Source organism: Schistocerca serialis, chromosome 4 (genome assembly GCF_023864345.2).
Source record: "Schistocerca serialis cubense isolate TAMUIC-IGC-003099 chromosome 4, iqSchSeri2.2, whole genome shotgun sequence".
In the NCBI taxonomy this organism is placed as follows: domain Eukaryota; kingdom Metazoa; phylum Arthropoda; class Insecta; order Orthoptera; family Acrididae; genus Schistocerca; species Schistocerca serialis.
In genome coordinates this window covers 583,114,491-583,126,706 of record NC_064641.1, presented here as the reverse complement: position 1 = coordinate 583,126,706, position 12,216 = coordinate 583,114,491, and the positions used below count along the sequence as shown (strand labels likewise).

Genomic DNA, 12,216 nt, shown 5'->3' with positions numbered 1-12,216 from the left:
ATTAATTTATTGATCCTTAGAAAAATGATTCAAAGACTGAGGTAGACTACAGTGAATTCACTATGTCAGGGATAAAAAAATAGCCTGCGAGTCCCTGGCCCATCACTCAAGAGCTTCAAACTTGAAACATCCCCTTTGAGAAATTAGTGAATTTCTGTGCTGATAAACCTCTTACATTACTTGATTTTCAAACAGCAGAGCAGAACTGAACGTACTCAGACATTTCGCTCTTTACCTATACTCATCAACACTAAACTGACACACAATATTTTTAACGCAACGCAATCTGACTTTCAATAATCTCTATAAAAGAATGGCCCTGACTAACAATAAGCTATACCTTTCATGAATCACTTACCTCACAAAAATCTTCGTTACTCCAACTACTGCAATACAGCGAGCGCCACTACTGCCAGCTAAATAAAAGATTCTAACTACTGAAGGGACTAACTACTGATAGGCATAGTTAGCAAATGAAAGATTTTGATAGAGAACAAACAATGTATTTACCTTAATAGTGTTCAATATCCAATTTTACAAATTTACTGTCTCTGATGGACACACGTCCAGATCATCCGCTCTCAAAACTCCGCCATCTCTCTCCCCACATCCACCACTGCTGGCGGCTCACCTCCAACTGCCAACGCAACGCGCTGTTCACATCCAACTGCCCAATACTACAATAACAATGTTCCAACAGTGCAAATCAGCCACAGACTGCACACAGCAGAGCCAGTGATTTTCATACAGAGGGCTACGTGGCGTTACCAACATAAAAACCTAAACAGCCTACTTACAAACTCTCGTGATCATTAAAATCAATGCGGCTCAAGACCGGTGTTTTTGTCTCCAATCCGTATAGGAGGTCTTCGAGGTGCCATAAAATTTAAGCTTGTAGAGCAGGTCGGGAACGTGCCGACCAGGTTGCACTCGACATCGGCTGCTCTTGCCTCAAGTCGCCGCTATCAATTCCTGAACGAGCCGGCCACGCTTGCCTCCGAACGATTTAACCACTTGAGGCTTCTCGAGACCCGTACCGGACAAGCGGAGGCCCCAAGAAGCAACAACTTGCCAACCACGTGCTCTCCAGCCAACTGCATGTCCCACGACCTGCCAAACCACCAACACACTCCTTGCATCAGATCAATATCGGCAACTCACGTAGACAGCGGCGTCAGCGGAGTGCCATACCGCCAGAATTAAAACCACCATGGCTCACTTGCCGTACACCTTTCTTAATCCGAGCGCTTCCTTCTTAGTCTTCCACTCTTATTGTTCCCTCGTGTTGTATATCACTCGTCTTTTCGAGTGTCTTGTACAACCTATTTCGAATATCATGTACCATTTGATATTGTTGAACATTTTTTTCCAGGTCGACAAATTCTAGAGGGTGTCCGGGAAGTAGGGACGAATATTAATGTGCTATATAACATGCAAAAATTTGTTGAAAATGTAATTTTCTTAGAAACACAGGAAGTAACGTCTCCCACTTGTGAAAGAAAAATTATATCCTCTATATGACCACCCAAGGCCGCGCGACATCGAGTAATGCTTTCGATGAAGTTCTCGATGACGCGCTCACATCTGGTGGGGTGCCGTTAATAATCCGTTTAATTTCATCCTTCAATTGGTGTATTTTTTTGTCTGTTCACGTACACTTTTGATTTCACAAAAGTCCACAAAAAGAAGTCACAAGGCGTAAGATCGCATGATCTGGCAGGTTATCGCGCAAAAAGATAATTTTTTGAGGAAACTTTTCATTCAGCAGGGCAATCGTTTCACGAAATGTGTGACATGTCGCACCATCTTGTTGAAACCAAAAATCGTCATTTTCATCAATAAGATGGAAAAACCAATCAGAAAGCATGTTTACGTAACGTTCGCGATTCAGTGACGGCAGCTGCCTCGTCATTTTCAAAAAAGTGCGGGCCGACCACTCTTCCTGCCCAGAATCCACATGACACAGTCGCTCGTTGTGGGTTCATCTCATCCCCCATAGCCACTTGCGGATTTTCGTTACCCCAAATTCTGAAGTTCTGCTTCTTGACGTACCCACTGAAGTGGAAGTGCGCCACACCTCAGAAAATTACTCTTCTCCGCTTGTTGGACCAAGACCTATTCAGCAAATCGATTCTTGTGTAAGCTGAATCTTGAACGCGTGCATTTTCAGATCTTTTGAAAGGATTGCACGCAGTGAACTTGGTGATAAATTCAGTTGCTGAGCTAGTCGACGAACCTATTTCCTGGGACTTACGGTCACATTCTCACGCACGATGGTAATTTTTTTTTGTGTTCGAACTGAACGCGGTCGGGTCGTCCTGCTTTCTTAATGTCTGAAACAGGACCAGTGGCCTGAAACTTCCGGATCAACTCCCGTACTGGTGATTCGGTTGGAGCAGCATTACATCCGAGTGTCACACACAATTGACGAACGGTTACCTTGGGATTTTCAGTAGTTTCGTAGTAGCTTTTTATCGCTTGGATACGTTGCTCAGTTCTCAACTGCCCAATGACGAAAATAAACATCAAACAACAATCCCACCACACAAAAGCTATCAGGCTATACTAATGGGAAGGATCGCAGATAACAAACATGAAAAAAACCACGGATGCAACCGTCATATGGCAAAACGGCACAAAATTCAAATTCATCCTCACATTCCACACACCCGTTATGAACTTGTTTAGTTTTTTTAGTCTTGCTTCCACTGTCAACCGCAACGTCAGAAACGCCTCTCTGGTGCCTGTACCTACACTAAAGTGAAACTGATTGTCATCTAAAACGGCCTCAGTTTCTTTTCCATTCTTCTATATATTATTCTTGTGAGAAACTTTGATCATGAGCTGTTAGGGTGATTGCGCTATAATTCTCGCAATTATCGGCTCTTGAAATCTTCGGTACTAAGTGGACAACATTTTTTCCAAAAGTCAGATGTATATCGCCTGACTCATACATTATACAAACCTCCGTGAACAGTCGTTTTCTTGCCACTTCCTCTAGTGACTTTAGAAATTGTGATAGAATATTGTCTACCCCTTCTGCCCTGTTTGATCTTAGTCTTCCAAAGCTCTTTTCAATTCTGATTCTAGCACTAGATACCGTTCCTCTTCCACATCGACTCCTGTTTCTTCTTCCGTCGCATCATCAGACAAGTCTTCCCCTCATAGATGTCTTCAATGTACTCTTTCCAACTCTCTGCTCCTTCCTCTGCATTGAACGATGGAATTCTTATTGCACTCTTAATGTTACCACCGCTTCTTTCAATTTCAGGGAAGGTTGTTTTGACTTTTATAAACGCTAAGTCAGTCTATCGACAATCATTATTTTTTCGATTTATTCACTTTTTTCCTGCAGCCATTTCTTTATTCCTGAATTTATCTGAACATTTTTGTACTTCGACCCTCATCCATCAACTGAGGTACTTCTTCTATTACCCTTAGTTTCTTCGCAGTTACCTTTCCTGTACCTACGCTTTTCTTTTTAACTTCTGTGATAGCACTTTTTAGAGATGTCCACTCCTGCTCAACTGAACTGTCTATTGAGCTATTCCTTATCGCAGTATCTATACCCTTAGAGGACTTCAATCGTTTCTCTTCATTCGATAGTATTCCCGTATCCCACTTGTTTGTGCACTGATTTTTCCTCTTAAACTTCAGCCTGATCTTCATCACTACTAAACTGAGCCCATACCTGCTCCTGGATATTCATTGCAATCCATTATCTGATTTCAGAATCTCAGGCTATCCATGATGTAATCTAAATGAAATCTTCTCCTGTCTTCTGGCTTTATCCAAGTACACCTCCTTTTATTGTGATTCTTGAACGGAGTATTCGCTGTTACTAGCTGAAATTTATTGCAAAACGCAATTAGTCTTTCTCCTCTCACATTCGTAGTACCAAGCCCATACTGTCCAGTAACTCTTTCTTCTGCTCCATCCCCTCCAACCGCATTCCTATCCCCCATAACTCTTAGATTTTCATTTTCCTTTACGAACTAAATAATCTGTTTAATATCGTCTAACACTTTCTATATCTCTTCACCTGCCGCTTGCGACGTCGGCATGTATACCTGCAGTATCGTTGTCAGTGTTGGATTGCTGTCGCGGTTGTTACTGCACTGTTGACAGTAACACACCCTCTGCCCTACCTTCCTATTCATAACGAATCCTGCACCCGTTATACCATTTTATGGTGCTGCTGATATTATCCTGTACTTATCTGAGCAGAAATTCTTGCCTTCTTTCCATTTCACTTCACTGACGCCAATCAAATCCAGATTGAACATTAGTGTTTTCCTTTTCTGATTTTCTAGCTTTCCTACCACATTAAAACTTTTGACATTCCACTCCCAGACTCCTAGAACGTTATCCTTTCGTTGGTTATTCAACTTTTTTCTCATGATCACCTCCCCCTTGGCAGTCCCCTCCCTGAGATGCGAATGGGAGACTAGTCCGGAATCTTTTGCCAAAGGTGAGATCATCATGACACTTTTTCAATTACAGACCAGATACTATGTGTCTTTAATGTGGTGGTTTCCATTGCCTTCTGCACGCTCATGCCATTGACCATTGCTGGTTATTCAGCTTTTAGTTACAGTTTCTCACACTAAGGGCACGAGAATGCCCCAAATCTATGTCCGCTCCGCCGATCTCTTTGACTAGGCCGTTGGAAGAGCCCCTGAAGTCTTTCGGCCGCTACTGCTGATGGTTTTTATTCAAAATTTAAGCGGTGGCGGGTGGCGGGGTTCGATTTTTTTTTTTTTTTTGTCGTTGTGTTTGGTCGTCACATGACATCCGTTCGAGTTCGTTTGTTGATCCTTCCACTCAGTTTTTTTTGTTACAGAGGTCAACCGGCTCTCTGACCGAACACGCTGAGCTACCGTGCCGGCTGTTAATCAAACATGCAACGCCTATACCGCGGGTGTGTGCTCACATACGGCTAACTGAGCAAGCCTGTGATCTAGTTCCATTCGAAACAATAGGTATGTCACTGTGTTCTAAGCTGTCGACGAAGTATTGCTGTAGATGGTGGTCATTTTGAGCTACACTACCTTACCTGGCGCGCCAGGTACATGTCATCTGCGGCCGCGAGCTCGACTCCAGTCCATCACCAGCAGTGGAGGGTGAAACTTTGAAAATGCCAGCCACTCGTGCTGGCGAAACGTCAGAAAAATCATGAAATAAACGTCAGCCGAAGAGCCCGGGACAGAAGCCAACAGGCAGTTTGTCACTATGTTTACTCTTTGCGATGAAGAGACATTTACGAGCCACTGTAATGTAAATTTAGCAACTTACACTACTAGGCTGCTGAAAATGCACACTTTGTTCGTCAGGCACAGCAACGACAGTGCAGCGTGCACCTGTGATGTGGCATCGTAGGATATTACATTGTGGGATCTTACTTCGTCCCAGGCATGTTAAATGGAAATACATATGCACACTTTCTTGAGAACATGCTATTCGTTTTTCTAGAAGTTATGCTACTGGATAAGCGACAGTGTATGTGGTTTAAACGCGAGGGTGACCGGTAGATAGGGCGAAATGCTGCAGTAGAATGGCCGGCAAGGTCTTTTGATTCGACTCCTCTTGATTTCTTTCTATGTGAAGCCCCAACTACACCAGACGATATGCGCTGTCGAATCGCCACAGCATGCAACGGCATCTGTTCAAATGTGTGTGAATTCCTAAGGAACCAAACTCCTGAGGTCATCGGTCCCTAGACTTACACACTACATAAACTAACTTTATGCTAAGAACAACACACACACCCACGCCCGAGGGAGGACTCGAACCTCCGGCGTGAGGGGCGCAACGACATATCATCCAATGTATTTTTGTCTGTTCATCTATGTCTCCAACGGCAACTGAAAAGGTGTCTTGCAGTCGATGTTAATTTGAGCACATACAAGGTGAAAATTATTGGACTATATGAAATAACATCGTCATAACTTCTGAACAGTTTGCGTTAGGACGTTCAAACTGCACGGTTGACCGCGGGGCATGATTGGAATTTGTGTGCGCAAGGATTCATGGTTTAGCGGCGAAGTCCACTTTCATTTGGATGGGTTCGTCAGTAAGCAAAATTGGCGCATTTGGGGGACTGAGAATTCTCATTTCGGGATCGAGTAGTCTCATCTCCCTCAGTGGGTGACCGTGTGGTGTGCAGTGTCCAGTCACGGGATAATCTGTGATGACACAGTGACAACCGAACGCTACGTGAAGGTTTTGGAAGATGATTTCGACGAGATGTGGTTCATGCAAGACGGAGCTCGACTCCACTGAAGCAGGAGGGTATCTGGTGTCCGGGAGGAGTACTTTGGGGCCGCATTCTGGCTCTGGGGTACCCAGAGGCCACTAGTGTGGGCCTCGATTGGCCGCCATGTTCTCCGGATCTGAACACTTGCGACTGTTTTTGTGGGGCTATATTAAAGACAAGGTATGCAGAAATAACCCGAAAACCACTGCTGAGCTGAAAACAGCCATTCAAGAGGCCATCGACAGCATCGATTTTCCGACACTTCAGCGGGTCATGCAGAATTTCGCTATTCGTCTGCGCCACATCATCGCCAATGATGGCAGGCATAACGAAAATATAACGTAAATTCGAATATCTGTAGTGACGTTTACATGTTGAGTAAAGTGTGTGTACGCCGTAGTTTGTAACTGATTTACGTTTTTTTAAATGTAGTTCAATTATTGTCAGCCTGTTCTTAAGCGAAGTGTAAAACAACTTTTCGTTAAGAAAAGTACACTCCTGGAAATGGAAAAAAGAACACATTGACACCGGTATGTCAGACCCACCATACTTGCTCCGGACACTGCGAGAGGGCTGTACAAGCAATGATCACACGCACGGCACAGCGGACACACCAGGAACCGCGGTGTTGGCCGTCGAATGGCGCTAGCTGCGCAGCATTTGTGCACCGTCGCCGTCAGTGTCAGCCAGTTTGCCGTGGCATACGGAGCTCCATCGCAGTCTTTAACACTGGTAGCATGCCGCGACAGCATGGACGTGAACCGTATGTGCAGTTGACGGACTTTGAGCGAGGGCGTATAGTGGGCATGCGAGAGGCCGGGTGGACGTACCGCCGAATTGCTTAACACGTGGGGCGTGAGGTCTCCACAGTACATCGATGTTGTCGCCAGTGGTCGGCGGAAGGTGCACGTGCCCGACGACCTGGGACCGGACCGCAGCGACGCACGGATGCACGCCAAGACCGTAGGATCCTACGCAGTGCCGTAGGGGACCGCACCGCCACTTCCCAGCAAATTAGGGACACTATTGCTCCTGGGGTATCGGCGAGGACCATTCGCAACCGTCTCCATGAAGCTGGGCTACGGTCCCGCACACCGTTAGGCCGTCTTCCGCTCACGCCCCAACATCGTGCAGCCCGCCTCCAGTGGTGTCGACACAGGCGTGAATGGAGGGACGAATGGAGACGTGTCGTCTTCAGCGATGAGAGTCGCTTCTGCCTTGGTGCCAATGATGGTTGTATGCGTGTTTGGCGCCGTGCAGGTGAGCGCCACAATCAGGACTGCATACGACCGAGGCACACAGGGCCAACACCCGGCATCATGTTGTGGGGAGCGATCTCCTACACTGGCCGTACACCACTGGTGATCGTCGAGGGGACACTGAATAGTGCACGGTACATCCAAACCGTCATCGAACCCATCGTTCTACCATTCCTAGACCGGCAAGGGAACTTGCTGTTCCAACAGGACAATGCACGTCCGCATGTATCCCGTGCCACCCAACGTGCTCTAGAAGGTGTACGTCAACTATCCTGGCCAGCAAGATCTCCGGATCTGTCCCCCATTGAGCATGTTTGGGACTGGATGAAGCGTCGTCTCACGCGGTCTGCACGTCCAGCTTGAACGCTGGTCCAACTGAGGCGCCAGGTGGAAATGGCATGGCAAGCCGTTCCACAGGACTACATCCAGCATCTCTACGATCGTCTCCATGGGAGAATAGCAGCCTGCATTGCTGCGAAAGGTGGATATACACTGTACTAGTGCCGACATTGTGCATGCTCTGTTGCCTGTGTCTATGTGCCTGTGGTTCTGTCAGTGTGATCATATGGTGTATCTGACCCCAGGAATGTGTCAATAAAGTTTCCCCTTCCTGGGACAATGAATTCACGGTGTTCTTATTTCAATTTCCAGGAGTGTATTTATTTTGTGGGATACATGTTGCCAGGTCATTCTAAACAAATTTTTAGTTTTTTTAAAGTGTATTACGTCTAATTACAATTTCTGGTAGTATTTGTTGGCACATTTGTCCGAGAGCAGATGGTTTATTTTAAAGAAAAGTATTCAGGCTTCTCCAAGTGAAGACAGGTCAGGTATACTTTTATTCAACTCTGTCGGAGTTAGTATAGTAGTTTCCTTTTTCCTTCGAATAGGGCTGTTTATCATTATGAAGTATGAATGATCGACGTTTCTGCTTGGGTTCTGCCAAGTAAGTGGCAACGGGGAGGGTTTAAATCGAAACTGCCTGACGTATTTGTAGTTGTCTCTACAAAAACTTTGAAACGTACACACATTTGATACACTGTGTATTAGTGTGACTGTTTGGGCACCCTGTACTGTGACATGCGTGCTCCATGTGGTCTGAAGTTGTTATCGTATATTCCTCGTGAATAAAATGACCTTGTCATTGAGACTATTGCATTTTTCCCGGCAGTATATATATATGCTACTGTAAAACCACCGGAAAAATTCGCAGGGTAACTCAACGGACATGACTGCCACGTCTTGCTATAAGTGTGTCACTGCTGTTTTACTAACGCTTGTTGATATTTTGGTGATGAGGCAAATAAGACTCCGTGAATTTTCTAATAGAAATTTTCTGAACATTTTCCTTGGAGCTACGTTTCTCTAGGACGCAAACTTCACTTACTCGAAGCTTATAAACTTCCAGTTTTCGTGTGGACATTTAGTTGATGGTGTTTCCATAATAAGAGATTTCTTCGCCTGCATCTCAAATGGTACTGTACTTACGGATTTCTGTTAATGTAAAACAGTGCACAGGTACGTTATGTTAAGAAAGGATTTACTTATTAAACAGTTCCCTTGTTTATTCGAGTTTAACCCATTTACCAACTGATCTTCGTAAAAATAGTGGACATTTATTATTTGAGCTCAGATGTTGAACCAGTCGCATTATTCACACGAACGTTGAAAAGCGTGACATATGTCTCGCTTAGATCGTTTGCAAGCCAATACATTTCTAAGAAATTTCGGAACGTAGTGCTCATGGAAGTGTACAAAATAACCACGCATCGTAAAACGATTTAGTTACCTCTGAATGACGAAGTTCCCCTAACGCCACGCGAGACTTTCCCGTCGCTGTCAGAGGTACCTATGAGTTTCCTCTTGGCAGCCGACGAAATGTAGTCTCTGGAAGAGCGGTGGACTGAGAATGACACACCAACAAATACCACTCTCTGGTGGTCTCCTCGCCGGAGGAGATAAGCGTGTGCCAGAGGTCAACGTCCAGCAGGCGCGAGGGCGAGAACTACTGTGGCGTCCTAAGAGAGGCGAGCTGACGCTCGTAACGGTAAAAGAGAAGTCATTACGCAAGAGGTAGAACAATTATTCCAAAGCTTTCACCGTGAGGGACGGTTAACGTTTCTTTAAGAGAGGCATTCATTTCCTGTCGAGGAGCCACACGCAACAAGGTGAAAATCTCTCGGGCACAGTAAAAGATTTAACTTTTTTGGTAACAAATACATTCATTTTTCGAAAAAGTCAAATTCACCTCAGTACACTGATTCAGTACCATCAATGATAGGCGATTCTGGGAAGCCTGGAGGATACTTATCCACAGCAGCCTCAATCTCTTCATGAGAGTCAAAACGTTTAGGGAAATGCAATGTCCAGAAGAAATAAGCGCTTTTGGTTTTGCACTCCAAGCTTCCGTTGTTCCATTCGGTTGGCCCACAAGAATTACCTGTTATTCACTAATACACACGAGGTCCTGAAACACAATGAAAATGATTCGTACTGCTTACCAAAAAACTACTGGGCGGAACGTACACAGTACATGAAATTGACTTCGCTTGTTTTGGTGCAGGAAATCGCTTTCCATCTAAGGTTTCGTTTGTTGTTTTGTTTCTCGCGTGAAATGGTGGGCCTTCATCTCATTCATAGTAACAAATCATTGCACAAAATCAGTTGGATACATTTTGAAACGACCTTAACATTGCTGAGAAATATGTTTACGCCTTTGGGTTTGGTCGCTATTTAACAATTGCTACAGCCGTCTTGCAAAAAGCTTTTTCGTGATCAATGCTTCATACAAAATGTAAAAAAAAAAACTTTGATTGTTTGAAATGATCACGGCATCACGTATTTCTTACACCTTTAATTACCAATCGTAATATGCCATTTTGCACACCGTCTCGATGTTTTCATCTGTGGCTGCAGTTTGACAGCTCTACACAAGAATGGCCTTCAAGACAAGCACGGCCAAGCTAGAATGTAGGTTTCCGTTTATTGACGAAAAATTAAGGACTAGATTCTTTATGAACTATCACTAACTTTGAATTAATTTTCGATAGCGATTATCGTTCGAAATCAATAAGTTTTTCAAGATATCGAATTACAGTTAATGTATTTGAAGGAAACGTCTATTTTAATAAGCCGTATAGGGAAAATTACTGCTCAAAATCGTGTTCAGGCTATGCTGATATTCATGGGTGAATATACTACATCCTTGGCCAGCACTATCTCCTTTCAGCGACGCGGTTCGATGCATTGTTTGTGGTAAGACCTCTTGATGTACAATGTATGTAATATCCATATCACAGGAAACGTAACTAATCTGTATCAGGATATAATATCAAAAATGAGTATATTTGTAATATGTATAGTTTCACATTAGAAATAGTGTGCACTGTGCGCTGTTGTTTCCTTCTGTTACATGGTTTTGTTGACGCTGGTGCAGCGGTGACGGACTTCATGCAACAAGGTAAGGCGTCGTTGAAAGCTGGTCACCATACGCACTAAGCCGGCGGCCATGCTAAACTGGGAGACTTCGTCGTTCGGCCAGCGGCCGTTGATTATTATTAAAGAAAAAAATTGTATTGTAGAAAGAAAAAGTGTTGCATAACTTTTAATCCAAGTGTCAGTTGTTGCCTGGTTATCCTCACAGCATTAAGTAGCACTCACTACGTGTGACCAACCAGAGTTTCTGTTATTACATTGACGATATAAATGTATTATGACGAACGAGTAAAAACTGAACAGAAGATGTTATTAACGGACATTTAAAACCATTATCGAGAATTTATTTGTTGCAAGATTGTTTGTGCCAGATGTTCGTTGTGTTAAATCTTACCCAGGTAATGTCATTGGGCAGAAAACTAATCATTAATTGAGTGAGCCTGAGAAAAAGGGAAGTGGACTATCTTCGAAAGTGATGATTTACAGTGAAGTGACTTTCGGAATCGGAGGCAGTATTATCACCCACAATCAATTTTGAAAGATATTTCATGCTCTTTAAGTGATCTACAGTTTTCAAAAGTGAGAAAGTGCCATAATTTTTTACACTGACGTGACATTATCTCGGAAATATGAGTTACAGAATTGCACTCATGACTGATTACTTCCATGTGCTAATATCGCTGGTTGTCTCAGTAACAGACGACGCCCAGGTATTTCTTCGGAAAGGAAGAGGGGGCGGTGATATGGACGAAATCAGTATAAATGGAACTGTTTCCAAAATTCTCGTAAATTTAAAGCCTTAGCAGGATAATCTTATTAGCCACTGTGAAGAATAATGAGCTGTTAAGGAAATTGAAAGACCGAACCGGTCAACATATAGGACAGAGTTGCTAATATCATTGGAAACGTTATTAACGAATTACAGTCAGGTCGATTGACGAACACGCCGAAATACACATATCAAAAAAGTATTTGCATCACCAGGACTCCTGAAGACAGACGTTGACTATGTACAGTATATTGTATCACAGACACAGTCCCTTTGACGTTCAAGATGTCACTAGACTCGTCCAAAGATGTAAACAACAATGCATGAGCAGTGCCTATTAGACAGAGGGGGTCCGACAGCCGATTAGTTTCAGTCATTCGACCAGGAAGGAGGTACACGGCTCGTGTTGTCTGTAGTTCAACTAGGGTAAGACGGTCAATACGGCGGTTCGAACGCGTCCGCATTGTCACTTTGTGCCAGGAAGGGCTCTCAACAAG

General features: G+C 44.0%; 1 protein-coding gene across 1 annotated transcript in view; it reads right to left on the bottom strand.

Moving 5' to 3' along the window:
* LOC126475332 (neurotactin) overlaps window positions 1-9,407 on the bottom strand; it is a 347,318-nt gene extending 337,911 nt beyond the window's left edge. Inside the window, exon 1 of the mRNA XM_050103122.1 lies at window positions 9,305-9,407. The gene's annotated coding sequence lies outside the window, so the exon portion shown is untranslated. The remainder of the gene's footprint in view (window positions 1-9,304) is intronic.
* Window positions 9,408-12,216: the final 2,809 nt, after the last annotated feature.